The following is a 26,653-nucleotide window of genomic DNA, read 5'->3' on the forward strand; positions in this document are numbered from 1 at the left end:
TACTGTCCCATCTAATCTACACAGCAGGGGCAAAGTCCCACCTCTACAATTGACTACCTGCAGGATCACAGACAAGCCACTTTACAGCTCTGGGACAGAAAATGTGAGCCAGTTAGTGCTCCCTGCAGACTTCAAGGCTCAGATGAATCACCTGGAGAATTCTGTTAAAGTAGCTCTGAGGAGGGCCCAGTACTTTGCATCACTAGCAAATGTCCAGGTGCTGCTTCTGCAGCCTGAGACCATGCTTTGGGAAACAATGGCCTAGAAGATTTCTCAGTTCCTCCACCCCCAGACTAACAAGCTTTGATCAAAACACAAGGGCCCATCTGCTCACCATTCATTCTTTCCTTTTTCCTTCTCTTCAACCTACTCCCCTCTATCTTTGGGCTGCCCCCTTTTCTACCCCATCCATGCGTTTGGGGGTAAGGGGAGGAGTCCCAGAGTTCCTAAATAATCACAGATCTGTTCTCTATCAATAGCATGAATAGAAAGAGAGAGTCAGAGAGATCCCAAGAAACCCCCTCCAAAATTTTTAAGGTGCAAATCCTATTTCTCCTTAGCATGGAGCCTTCACCCAACACCAGTCTCCACAAGAAGCCAGGGATATCACGAATACTGAGGGCCTCCCACATTCCCACAGATTTGCAACAAAACCATCTCAGCAGGAAAAAGTAATCTGGATTAATGTAGATGCCTTCTACATCCACCTGCCAGCTAAGAGCATTCTTTTCTAGTCCAGAAATGTTCCTAAACCTTTCCAGGCCACCAATCCCACACCTTTGGCTCCAGAGACCCACAGACAAGGCCCTGAAGAGGCAGCTGTCCTGGGACCGGCAGGGTGGCCTGAGTTGACCAGCTGGGTTGCCCCAGAAATCCAGGTGTCAGGACACAGCTCTTCTGGGAACCCTGTCTCTGCTGGAAACAGAGTTATTGCCATGCCTTCCTGTTACAGAGCAGACACTCAGAACAAAACACCTTCCCACAGCTCCCCAGGGTTCTGGCCCAGATGGGAAGTTCTATCCTCAGTGAGCCTCCAGCTCAGGATGCTTCCCCAGGCCCCCTGAAGCTGGGTCTCTTGCTGACCACATGGTCAGTGGGGCCTCTGTCCCACAGTGAGTCCCGATGACAGGTCACCCCAGCCCTGCTCCACTTGGAGATGCTGTGACTGGAGCCTGGGCCTGGCACGTTCTAGCCCTTGAGTGGAAGAACTTGACTCTGAAATGTCCTGTGGGCAGCGGGCCCTGGCTGTCAGGTCAGGATTATGGTTCCAACCTCTCACTCCACTGAATAAAGCCCACGTGGGAAATCCTGCCCTGCCATGGGCCAGATTGCCTCCCCTGAGGGCTCCTGGCCTCCAGGACCTGCCGGGAACACTGCACAGAGGTCAGAACTCGGCCAGACCCAGGCACTACAGGGCCAACGCTGGCCAGGAGTGCCAGCCAGAGAGGAGTTTCACTCGGGCTGGCACAAGCACCCTTAAGCGAGCCAGTTTCGACATACTGGCCTGTGTACCCAGCCGCTCTGACCCTACCGCCACCTCCAAGGTCATGTCAGGCCTTCCCTACTCCGGGAGAGGTTTCTCAAGCCCATCTGTGCTCAGAGCTCCCTTTCTGGACTTCTCATGGTCCCCCAGCTGACCCGGCTTTGTCCTGTCAGTTGTTATTTGCAGTCATATATTCTACTGTAAAATACACACTGGGCTTCCCAGGTGGAGTTAGTGGTAAAGAATCCACCTGCCAAAGCAGAAGACACAAGAGATGTGGATTTGATCCCTGGGTCAGAAAGATCCCCTGGTAGGAAATGGCAACCCACTCCAGTATTCTTGCCTGGGGATACTCTATGGGCAGAGGAGCCCGGTGGGCTGCAGTGCATGGGGCTGCAGAGTTGGGCATGGTTGAGCACAAAATAACCAGTAACCAAAATACATACCACATAAAGCTTACCATCTTAACCATCTTTGAGCATGCAGTTCAGTGGCAATAAATACATTCGTAATATTGTGCAACCATTACCAACAATCCGTCTCTAGAATGTTTTCACCTTCCCAAACTGAAACTCAATGTCCATCAAACAGTAACCCCCCAAACCGCCCTTTTCCCCCCCAGCTCCTGGCAACCACCATTCTACCTTCAGATTTTATGAATCTGATTATTCTAGGTACCTCAAATAAGTACAACTATACAGTATTTGTCCTCTTGGGTCTGGCTTATTTTACTGAGGATAATGTCTTCATCCTTCCTCCAAGCTGTAGCATGTGTTACAACTGTTGTGTTGAATGGGCTTCCTCAGTGGTAAAGAATCCACCTGCAATGCAGGAGACTTGGGTTTGAGCCCTGGGTCTGGAAGATCCCCTGGAGAAGGAAATGGCAACCCTCTCCAGTATTCTTGCCTGGAAAATCCCATGGACAGAGGAGCCTGGCGGGCTGCAGACCATAGGGTTGCAAAGAGTCAGACACTACTGAGCATACAGGCACTGCTAAGTCACTTTAGTCGTGTCCGACTCTGTGCGACCCCATAGACGGCAGCCCACCAGGCTCCCCCGTCCCTGGGGTTCTCCAGGCAAGAACACTGGAGTGGGTTGCCATTCTCCAATGCATGATAGTGAAAAGTGAAAGTGAAGTCGCTCAGTCTTGTCCGACCCTCAGCGACCCCATGGACTGCAGCCCTCCAGGCTCCTCCATCCATGGGACTCTCCAGGCAAGAGTACTGGAGTGGGGTGTCATTGCCTTCTCCGATACAGGCACTAAGACTGAATAATATCCCATTCTACATATACAGAAACATTTTGTCTATCCATCCATCCACTGATGGACACTGCAGTTGCTCTTCCTTTTGGCCGTTGTAATGCCACTATGAACATGAGTGCACAGTCCCTGCTTTCAATTCTTTGGGGTACATACCCTCTTCAATTACTTTTTTTTTTTCAATTACTTTTTTTTTTTGGCTATGCCAGGTTTTCACTGTAGTACACAGGATCTTTACTGCGGCATGCAAACTCTTAGCTGCGGCATGTAGGACCTAGTTCTGTTACCTGGGATCAAACCCAGGTCCCATGCACTGGAAGCACAGAGTCTTAGCCACTGGACCACCTGGGACCAGACCCTCTTGTCAACTACTTTTTAACTTGATATACAGTATCTGTCAAAAGATTACTCAGATAAGTGTACTACACATGGAATTTTCACAAACTGAAGACTCCATGTAATCAGTACCCAGATAAAGAACTAGAATACACCACCCGCCTCCTTAGAACTGCCCCCACAAGTGCTCCCCCTCCCACAGGCACTACCCTCCACCCAACCAGGGTAATCAATATCCTGACAGCATAATTAGCCTTCCCTGTCTTTTCACTTGGCACAAGAGGAATCACACAACATGTGTGTGACTTACGCAACACTGTGTTTATAATAGTCTTACACGTATTTGTGAGTTAGTCACACTCACTCTTGTATGGCATTCTACTGTATGATATATCACAACTGATTTTTCTGTTTCATTGTTGATGGGTGTTTATGGCTGGTGTCCAGATTGGGACTATCAGAGATAGTGTTGCTGTGAACATTCTAACACATGTCTCTGGTGAACATATATACACATGTCTGATCAGTATATACCTAGCAGTGGAACTGCCAGGTCAGAGGATTTATATCTATCAGCTTTAGCAGACAAAACCAAACAGTTTTCCAAAGTGATTGGTCCAGGTTACACTCCTGCCATGAAAGTGCTTCACCAACACTTGGTAGTCTCTTTTTCATGTTAGCCATTCTGATGAATATGCAGGGGGAGTGTTTTGTGGCTTTAATTTGCTTTTCCCTGATAGCTAATGATGCCGAGCACCTTGTCGTATATATTATTCCCTCCTACGTTTTAGCGATAGGTCACAACCCTCAACAAGAAGACGTAGCAGGGCTCTCAAAGTCTTACATGTCTGGGTCTCCAAGTCTCCCATCTAGCCAGGACTCATGATGAAATCCAGGCTTAACCTTTGTTACACAAGATAAGGCTGAGTTCTCTACTCACCTGGCCAGGTCGCTATCATGGGCCCTGGGATGGATTAGACATGGCCAGCCTGGTCCTCAATCACTGTTTGTTCATAACTGTGTCCCAGGGCCCAGGCCTCTCGCCAAAAGTGCCAGATGTCACTGGGTTGGCACTGGCCGATGCCAAAAGCCAACGAACATAAATGTGCAATTCTTAGGAACAATGCGTTCCTCTCTGGAACGTACACCACAAATATGGAGAATTCTGAAATCAGACCTAAGAGTAACCCATGTCTGGTCTTGCTTAAGAGTCATGCCAACCAACTCCCTGAGCTAGACCTGCTCCACTGGTCCACTCAAATTCAACTTGATTCACTCTAGCAAGTATTACTGAGGCACTACTATGAACCAAGCACTGAGATGAAGATAATCCCACCCCTCAGACAGTCTACAGGAACATACCTATATCACAAGGCAGAATGTGATAAATGTCCTAAGTAAGGTATGTACATAATACAGGTAGAACATCATGAATTTAATGGAGAGAAAATGTCGGGTTACAGAGAATCAAAAAGACTTCATGGAGAATGAGGAGCTTGAGATAAACTCTGAACAACAGGTAGGGTGCCTCAACAGCTGGAAACTGATAGGGAAGGCCCTCTGGATGTGAGAACAGCATGAACTACAACAAAGAGGCTGGGGTGGTAGAGGCAGGCTAGAGGAAGTATTACTTTGGTAGCAGAGTGATGAAGGGGAAAACTCATGAAAGAAAAAATACTGATATGACAAATAACCTTTTTATTTAAAAAACCCACAAATATAATTAAAAGGCAAATATCACACTAGAAAAAGTTATCTGCGTCATAAGGAAGACCAACGGGGTTGTTCACATGAATTCTAGCAATCCATGCAGTAAGTCATTAAAATGATGATGTACAGCTACTTTCTGACCAGTTCAGATATTGACACATTGCTGAGTAGAAAAAGCAGGCTACTAAGGACTTCCCAGGTGAAGAAAGTGGTTAAGAATCCACCTTCCAATGCAGGGGACTGGGGTTCAATCCCGGTTAGGGAACTAAAATCCCACATGCCTTGGGGGAACTAAATCCACACACTGCAAACTATAGAGCCCATGTGTCCTGGAGCCAGGGCGCTGCAACTAAGACCTGACACAGCCAAAAATAAATCAATAAATAGGTTACTAAATGACATGGAGTAAAATGTATGCAAAATTACACACAGCTAGATCTCTTGAAGAACTTTTATCAAAATGTTAGTGCTGATTAGTTTCAGGTGGAAAAGGATTACTCAGTAACTTTTTCATATTCATATTTTTCTACATTGTTTAATGTTAAAAAAATACAGATTATTTTAAGTTCAGAAAAAAGCTATTCAACTCTTAAAAATATAATACACTTAATTATTTTGCCTAATATATAGGCAAAGATATTTTAAAATAATAACTCAAATGACAATGAAAACATGACAACTCAAAACCTAAGGGATGGAGTGACAGCAGTTCTAAGAGGGAAGTTTAGAGCAATACAATCCTACCTCAAGAAACAAGAAAACATCGAATAGACAACCTAACTTTACATCTAAAACAACTAGAAAAAGAAGAAGAACAACAACACAACCCAAAATTAGTAGAAGGAAAGAAATAAAGATCTGAGAAGAAATAAAGGGAAAAAGAAATGAAAGGAACAATAGTAAATATTAATAGATTAATAAAACTAAAAGCTGTTTCTTTGAGAAGATAAAATTGACAAGCCTTCAGCCAGACTCATCAAGAAAAAAAGAGAGAAGACTCAAATCAACAAAATTAAAAGTGAAAGAGGAGAGGTTACAACAGACAATGAAGAAATACAAAGGATTATAAGAGACTATTATGAACAACTATATAACAATAAAATGGATAACCTGGAAGAAATGGACAGATACTTAGAAAAGTTCAATCTTCCAAGACTGAACCAGGAAGAAACAGAAATTATGAACAACCCAATTACAAGCACTGAAATTGAAGCTGTAATCAAAAATCTTCCAAAAAACAAAAGCCCAGGACCAGATGGCTTCACAGGAGAATTCTATCAAACATTTAAATAAGAGCTAATGCCTATCCCTCTAAAACTCTTTCAAAAAATTGCAGAGGAAGGAACACCTCCAAACTCATTCTACGAGGCCACCATCACCCTGATAACCAAAACCAGACAAAGACAACACAAAAAAGAAAACTATAGGCCAATACCACTGATGAACATAGATGCAAAAATCCTCAACAAAATTTTAGCAAACAGAATTCAGCAACACATCAAAAAGCTCATACACCATGATCAAGTTGGGTTTATCCCAGGAATGCAAGGATTCTTCAATATATGCAAATCAATCAATGTGAAACACTGTATTAACAAATTGAAAGATAAAAACCATATGATAATCTCAACAGATGCAGAAAAGCCTTTGAAAAAATTCAGCACCCATTTATGATTAAAACTCTTCAAAAAAATGGGCATAGAAGGAACCTACCTCAACATAGTAAAGGCCATATATGATAAGCCTACAGCAAACATTATTCTTAATAGTGAAAAACTGAAAGCATTCCCCCTAAGATTAGGAACAAGACAAGGGTGTCCACTTTCACCACTATTATTCAACATAGTTCTGGAAGCCCTAGCTACAGCAATCAGAGAGGAAAAAGAAATAAAAGGAATCCAGGTCAGAAAAGAAGAAGTAAAGTTCTCACTGTTTGCAGATGACATGATACTGTACATAGAAAACCCTAAAGACAGTATCAGAAAATTACTAGAGTTAATCAGTGAATTTAGCGAAGTTACAGGATACAAAATCAATACACAGAAATCACTTGCATTTCTATATACTAATAATGAAAAATCAGTGGCTACCCACTCCAGAAATTAAGGAATCAATCCCATTCACCACTGCAACAAAAAGAATTCAATATCTAGGAATAAACTAACCTAAGGAGACAAAAGAACTGTACATAGAAAATTAAAAGACACTAATGAAAGCAATCAAAGATGACATAAACAGATGGAGAGATAGTCCATGTTCCTGGATAGGAAGAATCAATACTGTGAAAATTACTATACTACCAAATGCAATCTACAGATTCAATGCAATCCCTATCAAACTACCAATGGCATTTTTCACAGAACCAGAACAAAAATTTCACAATTCATATGGAAACACAAAAGACCCCAAATAGCCAAAGCAGTCTTGAGAAAGAAGAATGGAACTGGAGGAATCAACCTTCCTGACCTCAGATTATACTACAAAGCTACAGTCATCAAGAGAGTATGGTACTGGCACAAAAACAGAAATATAGACCAATGGAACAAGATAGAAAGCCCAGAAATAAACCCATGCACCTATGGGTACCTTATTTTAGACAAAGGAGGCAAGAATATACAATGGGGCAAAGACAGCCTCTTCAATAAATAGTGCTGGGAAAACTAGACAGCTACATGTAAAAGAATGAAATTAGGACACTTCCTAACACCATACACAAAGATAAACTCAAAATGGATTAATGACCTAAATGTAAGACCAGAAACTATAAAACTCTTAGAGGGAAAACAGAGGCAGAACACTCGATGACAAAAATCAAAGAAAGATCCTCTGTGACCCACCTCCTAGAGTAATGGAAATAAAAACAAAAGTAAACAAGTGGGACCTGACTAAACTTAAAAGCTTTTCCACAGCAAAGGAAACTATAAGCAAGGTGAAAAGACAACCCTCAGAATGGGAGAAAATAATAGCAAATGAAACAACCAACAAAGGATTAATTTCCAAATATATAAGCAGCTCATATAACTCAGGAGTTTCCCTGATAGCTCAGTTGGTAAAGAATCTGCTTGCAATGCAGGAGACCCTGGTTCAATCCCTAGGTCGGGAAGATCCACGGGAGAAAGTATAGGCTAGCCACTCCAGTATTCTTGGGCTTCCCTTGTGACATAGCTGGTAAAGAATCTGCCTGCAATGCGGGAGACCTGGGTTCGATCCCTGGGCTGGGAAGATCCTCTGGAGAAGGGAAAGGCTACCCACTCCAGTATTCTGGCCTGGAGAATTCCACAGACTGTATAGTCCATGCGGTCACAAAGAGTCAGACACAACTGAGTGACTTTCACTTTTACTTTCACTTTTTCATACAACTCAAGGCCAGAAAAACAAACAACCCAATCAAAAAGTGGGGAAAAGACTTAAACAGACATTTCCCCAAAGAAGACATACACATAGCTAACAAACACATGAAAAGATGCTCAACATCATTAATTATTAGAGAAATGCAAATCAAAACTACAATGAGATACCACCTCACAAAGGTCAGAGGCCATCATCATCAAAAAGTCTACAAACAATAAATGCTGGAGAAGGTGTGGAGAAAAGGGAACCCTCTTGCACAGTTAGTGGGAATGTAAATTGATACAGCCACTATGGAAGACAGTATGGAGATTCCTTGAAAAACTAGGAATAAAACCACCATATGGCCCAGCAATCCCACTCCTAGGCATATACCTTGAAGACACATGTATCCCATTGTTCATTGCAACACTATTTACAGTAGCTAGAACATAGAAGCAACCTAGATGTCCATCCACAGATGAATGGATAAAGAAGTTGTGGTACACATACACAATGGAATATTACTCAGCCATTAAAAGGAACGTATTTGAGTCAGTTCTGATGAGGTGGATCAACCTAGAACCTATTACACAGAGTAAAGTGAGTCAGAAAGAGAAAGATAAATATCATATTCTAACACATATATACAGAATCTAGAAAAATGGTACTGAAGAATTTATTTACAGGGCAGCAATGGAGAAACAGACATACAGAACAGACTTATGGACATGGGGAGAGGGGAGGAGAGGGTTAGATGTATGGAAAAAGTAACAGGGAAACTTACATTACCATATGTAAAATAGATAGCCAATGGGAATTTGCTGTATGGCTCAGGAAACTCAAACAGGGATTCTGTATCAATCTAGAGGGGGGCCAGATGGCCCCAATCTGGGATGGGGCCAGAGATGGGAGGGAGGTTCAAAAGGGAGGGGATATATGTATACCTATGGCTGATTCATGTTGAGGTTTGACAGACAACAAAATTCTGTAAAGCAATTATCCTTCAATAAAAAAATAAATTAAAAAAAAAAGAAAACTTCAAAAAATAATAATAACTGCTATGGGTAAGAGATTAAAGCATTCTTGGATATATATATGCGAGAATATGTGAGATATATATATATGTGATATATATATTTCAATATTACATAACAAAATATTACTCAGCCATAAAAATGAAGTAATGCCCTTTGCAGCAACATGGATGGACCTAGAGATTATTATACTAAGTGAAGTAAGCCAGACAGAGAAAGACAAATATCATATGATGTCACTTATATGTGAAATCTAAAAATATATATATATACAAATGAACTTATTTACAAAACAAAAAGAGACTCACAGACATAGAAAACAACTTGATGCTTACCAAAGGGAAAGAGGTGGGAAAGGGACAAATTAGGAGACTGAGATTAACCTATATACACTACTATCTAGAAAATATTAATAGACAACCAACAAGGACCTAATACACATACAGCACAAGGAAATATACTCCCTATTTTGTAATAACCTATAAGGGAAAAGAATCTGAAAAAAATCATATATATGTGTGTGTATAGGTGTACACATATATGTATAACTGAATCATTGTGTTACACACCTGAAACTAATGTGATACTGTAAATAAACTATACGTCAAGAAAAAAATTTTAAGATTTTAAGACATCCTCATATGTTTCTGGTAGAACTATGATTCGTTTGATCATTTTAGAGAGCAAATTTAAATTTAAAATATTCTTATCCTTTGGCCCAGAAATTTCACCTCTAGGAATTTATTATAAGGAAATTAGGAATTTACACAAGTATACAACTAAGATATCCACTGTAGAATCTTTTCAAAGAAAGGAAGAAAGGGAAAACCTGGTTGTCACAAAGCAAGATTATATGAGACTACTGAAATAAGGCTATGGTTTTTCCAGTGGTCATGTACGGATGTGACAGTTGGACTGCGAAGAAAGCTGAGCGCCGAAGAATTGATGCTTTTGAACTGTGGTGTTGGAGAAGACTCTTGAGAGTCCCTTGGACTGCAAGGAGATCCAACCAGTCCATCATAAAGGAGATCAGCCCTGTGTGTTCATTGGAAGGACTGATGCTAAAGCTGAAACTCCAATACTTTGGCCACCTCATGCGAAGAGTTGATTCATTGGAAAAGACTCTGATGCGGGTAGGGATTGGGGGCAGGAGGAGAAGGGGATGACGGAGGATGAGATGGCTGAATGGCATCAATGACTCGATGGACATGAGTTTGAGTGAACTCCGGGAGTTGATGATGAACAGGGAGGCCTGGCGTGCTGCCATTCATGGGGTCACAAAGAGTTGGACACGACTGAGCGACTGAACTGAACTGAACTGAAATAATCTTACAAAATATCTATTAACATGGAAAATATTTCCAATGAAGCAATTAAAAAGCCCCAACTACACAACAGAATGTATAATTCCATTCCACTTAAAGATTCATGTATAAAGGAATAGGAAGAAATACCAGAAAAATATATGCCAAAATGTTGTTTTTCCTCTAGATAATAGGATTTCAGATTCTTTTTTCTGTATTTTCTTAAATTTCTCCAATTAGTACTCATAGAATAAGAAAGAAATGAGCATTAGTGGTCAACAAAAGCTATCCCACCAGATGGAAAAGTGAGAGAAGAACTGCTCATCAATCTGAAAACCTTCATCTCCCCCACGACCTTGATCTCCAGCAGCATCTCGGTAACCTCCCTGGTCCACATCCCAGTGATAGATGCTGCTTATTTTCTCCGTGTGCAGGTGTGGCTGGAAACACACAGCATCATCTCCCGACTTGCTCCAGCCCAGGTCCTGTGAAGACATCTTCCTGCCCCAGGGTCCTCATAGATGCGATTCCTGCCTGATGCTCCGGCTCCACCCGAGTCTGTTTGTACCTGCTGCATCAAGTAGGATGCTCTGCAATGATTCTTCTCACATCCTTTAGGACCTACTCCACAGCTTCCCCTGCATCCCTCACTCCTCCAAGTTCAGCGCACTGTGATTACAACTCTTCAACCGCACAGGTGCCTCCCAGGGTACCCAGCTGCATCGCTGGGGATACTTCATGGCCACATAAGGCTCGCCTTGCCCACGCACGATGTTGATGAAACTGAATGAACATAAGGGACAGCTATAGTGGATGCAGGTCACATCCTCATCGGGCCAGGTGGCATCAACTTCACCTTTGGGGATGGGAGTGGGAGGAATCATTTAACTGGCAAACTCAGAAGTGAACAATGGCAAGTGACAATAAAAAAAAAAGAGTAAAACATCCATTTCATAGCCAAATAAACAAAACAAAATATGTAAGATCTATTCACTTTGCTCGACAGACTTGTTAGACTCTCATTCAGAACCTATTTATTCTCAGTTTACATTCAGTGTTGAATAGTTCATCTATTTCCTTTCTTGATGAGGTCAGAGTAAGTTGATTAGGAGCAGAAAATCAATAAACGAGAGAAGAGGCTTATATTATTACAGATGTTCACTAGCTGTTTTTGGTATAGCAAAAGACTGGGAAAATCTAGGTACATCGGGGACCATATAAATAAATTATATCACCTGCATTTGATGGCATAATAAAGAATCCATATGTGCTGATTTGGAATTACTGTCACAACATATTAAGTAAAACATGCACTTAACTGTATGAATACTGTGCTTCTATTTGTGTTTAAAATACAAAGATATGTATTCATATATCTCCTGGTACACGCATCAAACCAATCTGCAAGGATACAAAACATTGCCTTTTTTGGAGTGAATAAGCATTTGGTATGAGAGGGAGACACTTTTTACTGCAGTGTTTAAAATTTTTGCTTTTGAATTTTTACTTATGCAGGGCTTGGAATGTTTTCCACACTCATGGATTATGACTTCAATTAAAACAATGGTTTAAAAAAAGAAAGAAGGGGCGAGGGATAACTTTTGGAAGTATACCCAGTGACAGCAGAAATAATTGATAACAGACAGCTTGGGAACAAGGGAAGAAATCCAAGGAAAGTTTCAGTAAGTCAATAAAGCAAAAGAAAGAGAAAGAAGATCAAAGAAAAACAGAAGTTTGGGACTCACAAGTCAGGTAGATACGTAAGATCCATGGATCCCAGGGGAGATTACTATTATAGGATGATTTTTAAATATTACTAACAATGCCTCTCAAACACCAAAAGATTAGGTTGCACTTAACACAAAGGAGGCAGAGAAATCTGAAACACAGGAGACATTCCCACTTATATCAGAATTAAGACGAGGACGTCTGTTGTCATCCTTACTATTTAACGTTGTTTTGGCTAGTGCAGCCAATGCAACAAGACAAGAAAAGAGACTGAACAGCACAAATGCTATAAAGAAAGAGACAAAAGACGCCAGAGACAAAAGACAAAAGACGCTCAGTAGTAAAGAAGCCACCTACAACACAGGAGGTGTTGGTTCGATCCCTGGGTTGGGAAGATCCCCTGGAGGAGGAAATGACAACCCACTCTGGTATTCTTGCCTGGGAAACCCCATGGACAGAGGAGCCTGGCAGGCTACAGCCCATAGGTGCCATGATGATTCACCCATAAAACCCAGGAAGAGAGACCCTCTGTTCAGTGAACAGACTAATTACTATACAAACATATGAAAATCAATCTTTTTATATATACCAACTGCCAACAGCTAGAAAACAACTGAAAATTGATACCATTCACCTTTCCTGCAAACAATTCACCATACCCAAGGATACATTTAAGAAAAGCGCAGGGACCTATGTGAGGAAACTATGTGAACAGCTGACAGACAGACTGAAGTTCCAGAGGAGACCCAGTATTACAAAGATGCCAATTCCCTCAGCATTCGTCTATAAACTTAATGCAATTTCAATCAGAATCACAGAGGAATTTTTTTCCCCAAGTTGACCAAATCATTCTAAAGTTCATTTGGAAATAAAACGCAAGAGCACAGCCAAGAAATTTTGTAATCACGGGAACCATGCCCTAAAATAATTAAAATATTAAAACAGTGTGGAACTGGCAAAAGAACATAGATTCCTATCATTGGACAGAAAAGTCCAGAAACAGAACGAAGAATATGCGAGAATTAACACATGACAATGGCAGCACACTGAACCAACGGGAAAAGGACAATGTCGGGATAATGTAAGGCTGGATTCTTTAACTCACATTAGACATCTGATCATTTTAGGAATGGATTCAACATTTAATCCATTAAACATTTTTTTTTAAATCCACGTGAAAAATTAAGCTATAGAAGTGCTACAATAAACTAAAATGTAGATGAGTATCTATAACATAGTAGGTTGTGAAGAACGACACCAAAGACAGCAGTTAAAAAGAAAACAGACATATCTCTACGAGGAAATAAAAAGCTTTTTTTCAGTATCCACAAGTACCAAAAACCAAACTTAGAGCCAACGGGCAAACTGGAGTAAAACTGTTTGCAATCGATAGAACAAACAATTTACATTTTTGATATACAAAGATTCTTACAAATGAATAAGACAATATTAATCCCCCATGGAAAAAATACACAAAAGCCATGAGTAAGCACTTCCCCAAAGAAGAAACACAAATGGCTAACAGACATAGAAATAAAAGATGTTCAAAGAAATGCACACTTTTTAAACCAAGATGCTGTTTTTCACCATTCGGATTGACAAAGATATTTTTAAACAACGATACTCAGCGTCAGTGAGGGTATGGGGAAGACCTCTTCGGTGCTGTTGATGAAAATATGAACAACTAAGCAAAACAAATCTGACAAGCAATTTGCCAATACAAGTAAAAGACTCCAAAAGATTAAACAATGTGCACACCCTCTAACCCACCAACTGTGGTTGTAAGAATCTATACCAAAGGAAGAATAAACAAATGTACAAAGGTATGGCTCCAAGGATGCACTTTCCCGGTGGCTCAGTGGTAAAGCATCCGCCTGTCAATGCAAGAGACTTGGGTTTGATCCCTGGATCAGGAAGATCCCCTGGAGGAGGAAATGGCAACCCATTCCAGTATTTCTGCCTGGGAAACTCCACGGACAGAGGAGCCTGGAGGGCTACAGTCCACGGGGTTGCAAAAGAGTCAGACACGACGTAGTGACTAAACAACCACCACTGTGCATTACATGTACTGTTGGTAACGGGAAAACGGGAAAGGTAGGAGGTAGTTGGCTGGATTCCATGGCATATTTATGTGCTAAAATGCTAAAATCACGGACATCTGCAGCCAGAGTCAAGATAGCAGTAGGTTTGAAAAAAGCAAGTTACGAAATAGTTTGTGTTTGAATATAAAATCCTGTCTTTGGAAACTGAACGTGTTAATAAATGAAACAGAAGTACAGGTACTACAATGTACACAGATATGCTGGTGATTTACTTACGAGAGTGGTCTAATTCACAGAGACAGAAAGGAGAGTGGTGGATGCCAGGGGCTGGGGAGGGGAATGGGGAGTGTTAACGAGGACAGAGTTCCTGCTTGGGGGGATGACAAAACTTCTGGAGCGAGACAGAGGTGACTGCTACAGAGCAGTGTGAATGTCCGCAACGCTACTGAAAAGCATACTTCAAAACAGGGAAGACGGTAAATTTTATGTGATGTCTATTTTACAATTCTTTAAAAAATAAAAAAGTTTGATGTACAGCTTATGGAAAAATCCGAATGAACTTTGTGGCCAACCCAATAGTTAAACTTTCAAAGTCTGGGGGAGGCGCTTCCGTGCTTTAGAAAAACCGCTTAGGAAGAACAGCTCACGCTCTGATAATGCCAAATAAAGGAGGTGTTATTATAGAAAGTGAGACATAACCAACACTCCAGAGACCTTTCATTTGGCACCGCTGACTCCTCTGCCTGGCATCCAGTGCCCTGCTGGGGCTGGAGTTTTTTCTAAACCCTCCTCCCTGAAGTCAGCCCTGCCCCGCTGGACTGGGGCTGAGAGGTCCCACTAGAGAGTGGGAACCCCTGCCCCCTTTCCTGCAGCAGCCTCAGGATGAGCAACCCTCCCCCAAAGATGGGCAAGCGTCCCCCATCTCCACCCCCGTTGTGGCCCCAAGCCTCCTCCAGGCCCCGCCAGCCTCCCTGCCCCCTTCTCTTGGCTCCCAGTCCATAGTAGCATTTGACTTTCTAATTCTTCCCTCCTCACAACAAAAAGCTAAATGTTCCCCAGGCACTTGGCCTGGTTTCTGTCCCCGGGCAGAGATGGTCGGAGAAGGCAGGCAGCAAGAAGCCAGTCCCAGCAAGTTCCCGAGAGCAGCTGCCTCGAACACCATTCGGCTTCATAAACCAGCACCAGATCGGCCCATCTTCCTGCTCATCAACAGCCGGATACGTGAAGCGACTTGCTTGCTCAGGGACCCACAGTGAGTCCTTCCCTGCTTGGGGAATTGAGAGAAATCAAGTCAGCCCAGGGGAGCAGCCCCAAGGTTCCCATGAGAAGACAAAGCAGCGCCTGAAGTTGGGAGGAGGCAGGTGTCACCCCTATCCTCTGCTCACGACCCTACCGGGTCCTGGTGCCCCGGCCTGTCCCCGCCGTGTCCTCAAGTGCCCATCTCCTCTCCAGGCCCCAAAAGGATGGGCGGGCACATGGGCTGTAGGACTTCTCGGCACAGAAGGGAGCAGTATTAGTTTTGCTTAGTAACTGGTGGCTGTGTCCAGATACTTTGTTAGTGTTTAAAAATAAAAAAAAATCTCTTTGGCCATTCTAACAAATGCTCACCAGAAACAGCAGGAGGCTGGTGGTAGGAGCCAGATCCTAAAAGGGAGATGAAACCCCCCGACTGGAAAAAGACGATCACAGGAGAGTGGCTTGCAGCTATGCACACAGGCCCCGTCTCCAGTCCCTGTGGCACTGGAGATGAGTGGAGGGAAAGGATCCCGGTGTGGCTGAGGCAGGGGGCTGACACAGCAGGGCTTCTCAAAGGGGGGCGATTAACACTTAGGGTCAATCAGCAGCATGCAACCCACCCGGGAACCGGAAGGAGAAGCATCTGAGAAAGATTTAGACGAAACTTTTATTACAGTGACAAGGAGTTAACCCTCATCAGGACTGGCTGCAGCAATGTGTTCATCAAGGCATAAAACGTAGAAACCAGAGAGGAACCAAAATACATGTGTTCATTCAATGATAGAGAATGGGGAGTGCAAACCGGGCTCCTCAAGCCTGGTTCTCAGTCCTCTGCGATGGAGAAGAGCCTGTCTCCTGGCCTCGGGCGCCCTGACTCCATGTCCGTCACCACCATTCGGGGGTGGGGGGTCACTCAGGAGCCAGTCATGGGGCTTGTGGAGAAATTAATTGGTAAACCCAACCGTTTAAAATAATTCAGACGCACCACGCGCTGCAGGGTGAACAGGTGTGAGAGAGGGTTTTTGTGACGGCTGGGCACACAGAACCTGGAGAGAGGTTGTTTCTCTGGATTTGAGATCGTTTAAACTCTTGGAAGGACCAGAACAGATTTGCAACCCCAAGGTCCTCCACTCTGCTCCCAGCCAGCTCGGAAACAGTCACCAGGACTCAGCCAAGCTGCCAGCCAGGTCTGAAAACCTAAAACCCACAAAGAGGGTTAACCGAAGCAGAAAAAGCCTCCATCTGTGACACTGAATGTGGTCCAGGCTTCCAGGCCCACCCTGAGGTCTCCATCCTTAAATGTGGCACCCCTCCCCAGAAGTTAGAGAGGGGTCCAACCAGGAGTCTGTCCACCCATCTGTCTGGGGGCACCTACCTACATGGTAAATGGGGGTGCTGGGATCTCCAGAGAGCCTCCGAGGACTTCTACAGACAACCCCTTGTTTCTCAAAAGGGAGGCTGAGGCCCAGAGAGTGGAAGGGTTGGCCCAGTATTTCCCAGTAAGCCAGGAATATAGCCAGTCTGGACCCAGAACTCATGAACCCGACTCACTAGGGATCCCTCCAAATCTTCAAGGGCAGGATGATGGGGAGTTTCAAGTGGTAGAACAGGTGGCTTTTGAGGCTGGCCTGCAGATGGGACACCCACCTGCGCGCCTGCGGGGCCCCCTCGGCTCAGCCTTTGGCTGTCCCCTCTCCCCCTACCTCCCACTGTTCAGCATGGACGATGCCAGCCTGATGGAGCTGGGTTCCTGCTCACTCACCCAGTGTGCTGTGCCGCACTGGACTCCAGACGTGGCAGCCCCAACACCCCCTCCCGGGTTCATACAAAGTGAGGCAAAGCCATGCTGCAACCTCAGAGGAGGAGGGGACAATGGCAAAGAGCAAGGGAAAAGGGGCTTCGTGTAGCCTCCTTGTGCATCTGGGGCTGCTACTCCTGCTCCTGGGCAGAAGGTGCGTTCCCTGGGGCAGGATGCCCAAGGAGTGTTCTTATTACCTGGGACCTTGGGGACTCCTCTGGCTGCTTCTGAGCCAGACTCTTCAGCCTTGAGAGGAGTGGATCTGATGGACTGCCCTGTCCCTGGACCAGGTTCGAGGGTCAAGAGACCACGGCATAGGAGCAGCTTGGGAGATCTCGGCTCTAAACCCTACTATTCCCCATCCTCAAAACTGTCAGCGCTATAGGAAGCATAAGTCTGGCTCAATGTGGACCCTTTCCTCAGCCTTCATGAAGAAGTGACATAAAAGGCCAGCACTATGGCTTCCTGCATCAGATGAATCCATTGGAAAGTTTATTAGGCAAACGGGCACCGGCCCAGAGCCCCACACAGAGGGAGGGGGTCACTGCCCCGAGGAAGGAAAGTGGTGACTGGGCCTCCCCAGCAAGGGGAAGGATGCCCAGAGGGACTCTGAGAATGACCACCTGCTCAGAGGGTGACCCCCTTTTTCCAGCCCCAGGACTCTCATGTGTGGGAGGTAGGTGACTTCAGACAGCCCCTGCCCCAGTCTCCCCATCCTCCACTTTGTGACCAGGGTGGTCCTTCCACAGCTTTACAAAACCAGCTGTGGCTCCCTCTTGTTTAAAATTCTTCAGTATCTTCCTCCTGATGGCATGGGACAAAGTCCAAACACCAGACACGGCCAAGAAGGGCTTGGGGACTGGACCCTGCCATTCATCCAGCCCCATCTCTCAGCCAGCCACCTAAGAGTTTCTGTGGGCCCTCACTGACCCCAGCTCTCCGTCACCTCTGCACCATGCCACGGACCCCCCTCCCTGGAATGCTCCCCACCTGGCCAACGCCCACTCGTCCTCCGAGCACGGATGGTAAGATGAGGCCCCAAGGCAGACAGCCTGAGCCTGAAACTGACAAACTTACTGTGATCAAACTGCCTAACTTGCATGGGCCTCGTTTTCTTCACCTCTTAAGTGAGAATAATAACTTTCAAGCATGATGTTAGGCACAAAATGGGACAATGCATGCAAAGAGCACAGTGCCAGGCACACAGGGGGTAACCAATGAATGCCAGCTACCATGGTGATGGTGATAGACAATGATGGTGATGCTGGTGATGCTGACAGTGATGTGATGATGGTGACAGCGATGGCGATGTTCTGTTTCAAGATGCTTTCACTTCCTCCAGGAAGTCTCCCCTGATCCTGCCCCACACATCTGGGCCAGGTGCCTCTTCTTCCTACTTCCTCAGCGCCTGTTCTAACCCTCCTGTAACACTGACCACCCCCTCCTGGAACCGCTGGTGTGCATGCCCCGCTACAGTGTCACTCCCTCGAGGGCAGGACCCATATGGTGGTCTCCACTGTATCCCCACCACTTAGGGCAGAGACTAGCATGAGATAAATGCTCCAGAAGTAGTAACCGAATGATTTTAAGGCTTGTTTATGGAGGTACCACGACGACTTATCTCCCTACACCTACTTTCTCTTGTACATTAAAAAAATACAAATAGCCCTCATAAAAAGAATAAGAAAAAGAGTGATCTTTTAAATGAACACAAATGGGATGCTACCTGGTTTTTATGAAGTGGTTTTAATAAACAGCAGAAATCCATCTTATGTAGGCTCTAGTGAAAATGTTAATCGCTCAGTCGTGTCTGGCTTTTTGCGACCCCGTGGACTGTAGCCCACCAGGTCCCTCTGTCCATGGAATTCTCCAGGCAAGAACACTGGAGTGGGTTGCCAATTCCTTCTCCAGGGGAGCTTCCTGACGCAGGGATTGAACCCGGGTCTCCTGCACTACAGGCAGATTCTTTACCATCTGGGCCACCAGGGAAGTCCAGGCTCTATCACTAAATGCAAAAAGCCATCTGGAAGATTCTTACAAGGAGCCCTGACTTGGATACCCCATGTTTGGTATCAGTGAGACCCAGGAAAGAGAGTGGTTAGAAGAGCTGACAGTTCTTCCCTAGTGGGTACCACGGTCTCCCCACTAGAATGTAAGTTCCCAAGGACTGAGCTTGTCTGGTTTTTCACTGCTGACTCCCCAGTACCTGGAACAGAGAGTAGGCACTCCACACCTATTTGTTGACTGAACACAGCCCAAATGGCAACTCTTTTTTAAAAAATTATTTATTTATTTATCTATTTGGCTGCCTCAGCGCTCATTTGTGGCACGTAGGCTTTGTTGCATCATGTGGGATCTTTAGTTACGGCACAGGGACTTAGTTGCTCCGTGGTATGTGGGATCTTCATTCCCCAACCAGGGATCAAACACACATTCCCTGCATTGCCAGGCGGATTCTTAATCTCTGGACCATCAGGGAAGTACCCAGCAGCTCCCTTTTGAGCACACAACTATGTGTGAGGGTCACACAGCTCTTCCCTCTCGCATGTTTCCACAGCACCCTGGTACAAGCAGCCACGCTGCTCTAAGTATTAGAAGGAAGCATTAATGTGCAAAGAATAAGACCAAAGCCACAGACGCCCACAGGAATCCTGGGGAATGAGCTGCAGGACATTTAGAAGTCTCCTTCCACCAGAACGTCCCTGGTGGTCCAGTGACTGAGACTGCAAGTTCCCAGTGGAGGGGGCCTGAGTTCAATCCCTGGTCAGAGAACTGGATTCCACGTGCTGCAACTAAGAGTTCCCAGGCCTGCCACGAAAGATCCCGCGTGCCACAATGAAGATCAAAGATCCCACGTTCCGCAACTAAAGACTCGGCACAGCCAAATAAATGCATATTTTTAAAAAGAAGAAAGTCTCTTCCTACCGACAGTCTGTATCATGGCAGGAAGAGGATTCAGTGGTCCAGGGATGCTGCTCCCCAGATGGAAATCTCCGGAACTCCCCGCTCCCTCAAGGGCCAGCCTGTGATAGCACCTTGTGAAAGCAACACTCCAGTGGCTGTTTCCACACTAAAATGATGACAGTTTGGGGTTTGGGCTTCCCCTCCCACAAAATGACGAGACAAAACAGTTTCTTCTCATTCGAATCATCCTGTGCCTTTGTGGAAATGTTCTCTTGCTATTCCCGGCACGATCACAGAAGCCACAAGTACATCTCATTTCGTGCAACACAGGTGCTCCCAAAACGCTAACAATTCCATGTTGCTATAAAACCTTACCCTTTCAAAAAATGTATGCAGTGAGCTTTCCATTTAAAGAAGTGCTGTTAGGAATCTACACATAAAAGTGGACTGTCACCACTCGTGTATGTGCTCTTTAAACCTGGATTCCACACCCCTTCCCCAGCCTAGAGCTCTGTATCAGCCACTCTGCAGTTCCTCAACGTGCCTCAAAAAGACCATGGCACAGAAGCCAATGAAGTATTCCACACATACATGTCACCCCCATAGGAAGCAAGGGCTCTCATTTCCATGGCAGCTGAGATTCTCCACATGCCAAGTAACAGAAAACTGAACTCAAAAGGCTTAAGAGAATGCTATGGGTCCATGTAACCGAAAGGCTGTGGGGTAGAGCTGCTCTCATTCAGGGATGTCATCAAGGACTTTTCCTCCATCTGTTCCTTTGACCTTTGTGACATCAGTATCATCCCTGGGTGGGTTTCTCTCTGGTGGCAAAAAGGGTGCAGCCATTCTAGGCTTCGCCTCTACACACCACACCTTCCAAGGTAAGAGAGAAGGCTGGAATCTCTCTCCAGAAAAGGACAGGAGATTCCAGAATCTCCTCCAGAAGAGGATAGGAGAATCAGTAGTACTTTATTTTACAAATGTCTTCAGTCAATGTGTTCTCGTGCCTCATTAAGCCAAACTGGGCCACCTGTATGCTCCTGAACCAATTCCTGTAGTCAAGAGAAATTCTGTATATTGATGGATCACATCCATAGAAAGAAGGATGAAGTCGCCCAGATTGGATTAGACAACTCATGGACAATATCCCCATGGCCGCATGGCTGTACAGGGAGAAGAAGGGATGGACAGGAACTGGGGAGATGGTCAGTGACTGAAGATGACATTAGCTTCCATGGGCAGCCACATTCCATGGGTGACTCAACATAAACCTTTCATTCTACTGAAATCCTGTCTCCCAGATAACAGAAGTATTCATCACAATGTAAGGGTGCCATTCATTTTTTTGGACCTATGGCAAAGACTTTAGACTTCTATCCCAGATTTGTCATCTGATTAGGTTGTCTCAGTTGATAGTCATCCAAACTTAAAACAGAAAACCCCTTCTGACCCATCTTGACGCAGTGCACTCGCCAGCGTAGCTTATACTTTGCACCCTCTGTACAGCCCTTCAACCACTGTCCAAGGTGAGCACTGCTCATGGTGGTTGAGCTCTCAATGGCCAAATGTGCAGGCTTTCATCCCACTGAGAACAACCAGAGAAGAGCCCTTGTTTCTATGAAAACTCCACTGGAAAGCCTCAACAAAAGTAAGCCGCTAAATTTTCAAAAGAAGGGCTGTCAATGGAGCTGTGGAGGAGCTATATGGAAAGGACCCGGGAGAGGTTATAAAAAACAGGAGATGCTGAACCCAGATAACTTCCCAAGCTTCTCTAAGGAATCACTTCACTTTAATGAAACTGAAGATGATGTACCGCGGGCAAGGTTCATGCAAGAAAGAACACAGAACCAGCAGACGCACACTCAAAGAAAATGCCTTGGCCCCGCATCAAAAGCTTGGCAGACAGATGCACATCTACATGTCTGAAGTTAAAATCAAATATTTAAATGTTTATCTGACTTATTTGATTATCCAGCCAACTCTGGCCTTCCCACCCCCACCCCGGCTTCCTGCCATTCATAACTTAACTGGCCTGTCATTCATCTTCTCCCCAAAGGAGTAAAAACGTTGAGAAAGGCAAGCTGAGCCTAGAACTCGGTGCCAGCACGTCTGCTTCCTCGCTGACGTGATGGAAGGAGATGCTTTATAACCAAGAGTGTGGGTGTGGAGCTGGTGGGATTTGATGGGATCGGGGCAGGCAGGGAAAGAGACTAGTCGGGGGAAGGGCAGTCACATCTCCAGGTGAGCAGAGCTTGGGTGTTGGCAGTGTGAGAGGAGAGGAATAGGTGCAGAAGGACGTTACAAAAAGATAATCAACAAGATAGGGAGATTGCTTGAGAGGTCATAGACCAAGATGGCATTCCTGGGTGACTCTCAACAGCATAAACAGAGAAGACCATAGAGGAAGTACATTTTGGTTTATGGGTGAGATCTCAGATGTTCCAAGTTTGAGATAGCAATATTGTATGTTTCAATAAAAACCTTGATTCATGGACCTAACATTCCAGGTTCCTATGTAATATTGTTCTTTACAGCACTGGACTTTACCTCCAATGAAAAAAGCTAGTGGAGGTGATGGAATTTCACTTGAGCTATTTCAAATCCTAAAAGATAATGCTATTAAAGTGCTGCACTCAATATGACAACAAATTTGGAAAACTCAGCAGTGGCCACAGGATTGGAAAAGGTCAGTTTTCATTCCAAACCCAAAGAAAGGCAAGGCCAAAGAATGTTCAAACTACTGCACAGCTGTACTCATCTCACATGCTAGCAAAGTAAAGCTCAAAATTCTCCAAGCCAGGATTCAACAGTATGTGAACCATGAACTTCCAGATGTTCAAGCTGGATTTAGAATAGGCAGAGGAACCAGAGATCAGATTACCAACATCCGTTGGATCATCGAAAAAGCAGGAGAGTTCCAGAAAAACATCTACTTCTGCTTTATTGACTACGCCAAAGCTTTTGTGTGGACCACAACAAACTGTGGAAAATTCTTAAAGAGATGGGAATACCAGACCATCTTGCCTACCTCCTGAGAAATCTGAATGCAGGTCAAGAAGCAACAGTTAGAACTGGACATGGAACAACTGACTGGGGAAAGGCCGTATATTGTCACCCTGCTTATTTAACTTCTATGCAGAGTACATCATGCAAAATGCCAGGCTGGATGAAACACAAGGTGGAATCAAGATTGCCGGGCGAAATATCAATAACCTCAGATATGCAGATGACACCACCCTTATGGCAGAAAGTGAAGAAGAACTAAAGAGCCTCTTGATGAAAGTGAAAGAGGAGAGTGAAAAAGTTGGCTTAAAGCTCAACATTCAGAAAACGAAGACCATGGCATCTGGTCCCATCACTTCATGGCAAATAGATGAGGAAACAATGGAAACAGCGACAGACTTTATTTTTTTTGGCTCCAACATCACTGCAGATGGTGACTGCAGCCATGAAATTAAAAGACGCCTGCTCTTTGGAAGGAAAGCTATGACCAAACTAGGCAGCATATTAAAAAGCAGAGATATTACTTTGCCAACAAAGGCCCATCTAGTCAAGGCTATGATTTTTCCAGTAGTCATGTATGGATGTGAGAGTTGGACTATAAAGAAAGCTGAGTGCCGAAGAATTGATGCTTTTGAACTGTGGTACTGGAGAAGACTCTTGAGAGTCCCTTGGGCCGCAAGGAGATTCAACCAGTCCATCCTAAAGGAAATCATTTCTGAATATTCATTGGAAGGACTGATGCTAAAGCTGAAACTCCAATACTTTGGCCACCTGACACAAAGAACTGACTCCTTGGAAAAGACTCTGGTGCTGGGAAAGATTGAAGGCGGGAGGAGAAGGGGATGACAGAGGATGAGATGGCATCACTGACTCAATGGACATGAGTTTGAGTGGACTCAGACAGTTGGTGATGAACAGGGAGGCCTGGCTTCCTGCAGTCTATGGGGTCGCAAAGAGTCTGAGCGACTGAAATGAACTGAAGAGAAACTAGAAGATGGATGAATAATCTGGAACCATTTCTGTCTCAACTCTAGAGATGGAGTCTTTGAGACAAGACAGTTAAGTGGGAGGCAGGGTTTACCTCAGGCTTCCCTGGTGGCTCAGATGGTAAAGAATCTGCTTGCAGTGCAAAAGATCTGGATTGAATTCCTGCGTTAGGAAGATCCCCTGGAGAAGGGAATGGCAACCTACTCCAGTACTCTTGTCTGGAGAATCCCCATGCACAGAGGAGCCTGGTGGGCTACAGTCCATGCAGTTGCAGAGAATCAGACATGACTGAGCTACTAACACAACACAACAACAGGGCTCACCTCAGGACACACCCATGCTTGGGGGGTGGGGGGTGGGTAGAGAAAGACAGCCTGAGCAGGTATGGCAGGAGAGACCTGGGTTGTCAGGCCAAGTGTGGGGAGTCTCAAAGGGGTCGAAGAGGTCACACAGGGCCACTTGGTTTGGATCCAGGAGTCATGGCTGCCTGGGGGAACCACTCTTTCACTGCCCAGAAACAGCCAGAAGGTGTGAGAGAAGGGGATGGGGTTCACAGAAAAAGACACACTGCTTACTCCTGCCAGCACCAACACAGTGGAGAGAAGCCATGCTCCCCAGCCAACCTCACCGTGCAGGATGCTCTTCAGAGGCCTTGGAACAAGCCCAGAGATCAGGAAGAAGCATCACAGACACTGTAGAGGCAGCCGGAGTAGCGGGGGGTGTAGGTGGAGCCCAGTCCCCCTCCCCCAGGATGACAACCCTGCAGTTCTCCAGCAGGACTATACCCCTCCAGTGAAGTGGTGAGGGTCTACAGGGCAGGCCCTTCCATCAGGACCTAGCTTCCAGCAGCACAAAGGATTCTGGGAGCTGCTTTGCCATTCCAGGCTCTGCTTTGTGGGGGTGCGTCTCCTCTTCCAGGGCCAGAGGCTAGCATAGGGGGCGGGGGATGCTGGGGAGTCAAGACAACCACAGAAGCCACAGGGAGCTTCCCTACATGTATGATTTCTTTCCAGCCAGATGTACTGTGCATGTGTGTCTGTGTGTGTAGTCGATTAGTCATGTCCCACTCTTTGCCACCCCATGGACTGTAGCTCTCTAGGCTCCTCTGTCCATGGGGGCTTTCGAGGCAAGAATACCAGAGTGGGTTGCCATTCCCTTCTCCAGGGGATCTTCCCAACCCAGGGATCAAACCCTGGTCTCCTGCTTTGCAGGCAGATTCTTTGCCATCTGAGCTGCAGGGAAGTCCTGAATGTACCCCAGACCTCCTATGTTGGTTGCTATGTACCCCCCAAGGAAAGGTTCATGGGAAAACAGGAAGGGAGGCAAGGGCAAGAGAACAAACAGAACACTGAGTGTTGACAAGGAGAGCCTGACCACTGTCTGGGAATGGGCACACAGAGCTGAGTAATGATAATAAAACCTGTTATTGAAAACATCTTCCCTGGGATGACTTTCACACTCCCCATATGGAGCCCAGGAACCCGAAAGCCTCCACAAATACTGACCGCCAGGCAGCTCGTGGCCAGGTGGCTGCAGACTTGTCACACCCTCTCTCCTGTATGGGGGAGGTTTGGATGCCCTAAGATCAGAGAAACGTGGTTTATACATGATTCCTTCTGCCTTAAATTTCCACCAATGATTCCTCTGCCATCTTTCCAATCTTCCTGGATATTTCACTAGCCATTAAGCTCATCTTCCCAAACATTCCCTCCTTTGTTTCTAACAGATCACGTCATGCATCGTGAGTGTGTGCTCAGTCTTGTCTGACTCTTCTGACCCAATGGACTTCAGCCCGCCAGGCTCCTCATGGGATTTTCCAGGCAAGAATACTGGAGTAGGTTGCCATTTCCTCCTCCAGGGGATCTTCTCTGACCCAGGAATCAAACCCATGTCTCCTGCATTGACAGGCGGGTTCTTTACCACTGAGCCACCTGGGAAGCCTACCAGATACATCATCTTTACTATTATCATTATTGATATTATTATTCACATGACACCTTAAAAATGAAGCGTGTCATCTCTGGCTGAGCTCATCTGGTCTTCTCCTGCCTGGGAGGGAGCTGGGAATTATCATCTCCATCTTACAGGTGAGACCACTGATGCTCAGAAGGCTGAGGTGACCTGCTCACAATGCTACAACGAGCTGATGGTATGGCCTGAATCAGAAGCCGAGTCTTCTGTCTCTCCCAGCCCAGGGCTCCACCTCCAACATCCTGTTGCCTCTGGATGCCCGCCCTGTCACCCCAAATGCATCTGAACTTAGGTTCTCCTGGGCCTGCTCCTTAAACAACATGTAGCCCAAACCTTGTCCCCCTTCCCAGCCAAAACCTACATCATCTCTTCCACTTCTGTTCTTTTCTTTTTTAAATTTTTCCATCATTTCCAACGGGAAAGCTGGGGCTGGTTGCCCACATTTTGGAGACAATTTATCTCCAGCTGTTATCAGGTCTTTCCTCTCATCTCTCCCTTTGTTCATTCCAAGATGCCCCAAACAGGA

At 45.2% G+C, this 26,653-nt stretch overlaps 1 protein-coding gene and 1 long non-coding RNA gene across 7 annotated transcripts in view; one reads left to right on the forward strand and one right to left on the reverse strand.

Moving 5' to 3' along the window:
• The window catches only part of NTN1 (netrin 1), a 202,091-nt gene that overhangs the window by 115,512 nt on the left and 59,926 nt on the right, over positions 1-26,653 (reverse strand). The gene's annotated exons all lie outside the window — the stretch shown is intronic.
• On the forward strand, positions 15,340-26,354 carry LOC147352047 (uncharacterized). Of its 2 annotated transcripts, none has more exons than XR_015147899.1 (3): positions 15,340-15,480; positions 25,883-25,990; positions 26,244-26,354. It is a non-coding gene; the product is annotated as an uncharacterized LOC147352047 (long non-coding RNA). The 2 variants fall into 2 exon arrangements; XR_015147900.1 differs by lacking the exon at positions 15,340-15,480 and adding an exon at positions 18,150-18,287.

Source organism: Bos grunniens, chromosome 19 (assembly GCF_055505025.1).
Source record: "Bos grunniens cultivar Pamir isolate PY7600 chromosome 19, Bosgru_T2T1.0, whole genome shotgun sequence".
NCBI classification, from domain to species: Eukaryota; Metazoa; Chordata; class Mammalia; order Artiodactyla; family Bovidae; genus Bos; species Bos grunniens.